The sequence below is a fragment of the Octodon degus genome, unplaced genomic scaffold (assembly GCF_000260255.1).
Source record: "Octodon degus isolate 3935 unplaced genomic scaffold, OctDeg1.0 scaffold00015, whole genome shotgun sequence".
In the NCBI taxonomy this organism is placed as follows: Eukaryota; Metazoa; Chordata; class Mammalia; order Rodentia; family Octodontidae; genus Octodon; species Octodon degus.
This window is the reverse complement of record NW_004524591.1, coordinates 22,562,427-22,564,251: the sequence shown is the minus strand read 5'-3', so window position 1 is coordinate 22,564,251 and position 1,825 is coordinate 22,562,427. Positions and strand designations below refer to the sequence as shown.

General features: G+C 43.4%; 1 pseudogene; it reads left to right on the top strand.

Annotated features, from left to right (window-relative positions):
• The first annotated feature begins 89 nt into the window (after nt 1-89).
• Nucleotides 90-1,265, top strand: LOC105741543 (annotated as a pseudogene).
• Nucleotides 1,266-1,825: the final 560 nt, after the last annotated feature.

Here is a 1,825-nt window from a genome sequence, read left to right as displayed (position 1 = left end):
GGAGATTACAGGTGTGTGCCACCAAGCTGGGACTTGGTGACTAGCTCAGTGCCCCTGGGGGCAGAGCCAGGGGCTGGTACAGCATGTGGTGCTGGCAGTCAAACCTGGTCCCTGCGCTTGCCTAAGCAGGTGCTGAGTCTGCTGTGCTATCTTGTTGGCCCTCAGAAAAACTCTTGATCCCAAAACTGTTAATATTTTCTATGTTTTCAGTATTTTATTTTTACTGTATGCATGCGTGTATCCTTACATGTCCTAAGCATAAATTATACATAATACTAATATAATTTTTAAATTCTGAGTGTTGTCTTTTTCTTTATGCAAATTAACATTAGACAAAATGTGATTTGTGAATCAGCAATAGTGGGCATCCCCAGGGAGGATTTTAGAAATTCAGGGGCTGAGGCCCGCTAGAGATCTGCTAAGCCAGAATTTGCATTTTGAAAAGATCCCAAGGTGATTTTCATTATAGTCCTCACTGCCATCCACATACCAAGTGTATTTACTTTAGTAGTTTACTTAAAACTAAAAAGATTTTTTTGTTTCTGTATTCTCCAGCAACTGTTAACAGTGCCACGACACTAATACAGAATTATGGAAATATTTAGAATTGCAGAGGGATGAAATGGGACATGGGTATTTGTAAATTGGCAAAATAGATCTTTAAGAAGCATCGTGGGGCTTTCGGCTTTCGGCTAGGAGGAGGCTAAAATGCAACTTTTCTTCGGTCCTCCCGAATCCGGGTTCATCCGACACCAGCCACCTCCAGCATGCCGCCCAAGTTCGACCCCAACGAGATTAAAGTCGTGTACCTGAGGTGCACCAGTGGTGAAGTTGGCGCCACGTCTGCCCTGGCCCCCAAGATCCGTCCCTTGGGTCTGTCTCCGAAAAAAGTGGGGGATGACATTGCCAAGGCAACTGGTGACTGGAAGGGCTTGCAGATCACGGTGAAACTGACCATTCAGAACAGACAGGCTCAGATTGAGGTGGAGCCTTCTGCCTCTGCCCTGATCATCAAAGCCCTCAAGGAGCCACCAAGAGACAGAAAGAAGCAGAAAAACATTAAACACAATGGAAATAGCACTTTTGATGAGATTGTCAACATTGCCTGACAGATGCGGCACCGTTCTTTAGCCAGAGAACTTTCCGGAACCATTAAGGAGATCCTGGGGACCGCCCAGTCTGTGGGCTGCAACGTGGACAGCTGGCATCCTCATGACATCATAGACGACATCAACAACAGCGTTGTTGAGTGTCCAGCTAGCTAAGAAGCAAAAGAAAATATATCAATGAAGAGATAATCTGACAAAAAAAAAAGCATCGTGGCTTTTTTTTTTTTTAACAGCCTTATTCTGTTAAAATAAAAATGAACGATTTTCTAATGAACAATTGATTGTTAAGAGTTCAAGCTAAGTATTTCATAAATGTAGTTCTTTAATTACCTAAGAATGTAAATTACTGTGTTCTCAAAGACTCTGCAGGGAAGGAAGGACAGGAAGTCATTAAAGACAGTACAACTGCTGGGCTTCATGGGCTGAATCAGGGTTAGTCAGCCCTCTGTGAGGGGGTGGGGGAAAGGTGGAGCCTGAGAGGTAATCCACTGGCCCAGGTGAGCCAACAGGGCCAGCAAGCTTGAAATCTTGACATCTCTATGACTGTAGTCAGTACTTTGCTCTATAATTAGGGAGGAACAGCTTTACTTTTATAGATGAAGATAAGAAACAAATAGTCCAGATTACTCTGGAGAGAGTAGGGAGTTAGGATAGGTCCTTAGGCCCTCTTCAACTTATAGTTACGAATAAAACTTGGTTAATAAAAATCAGTAAGG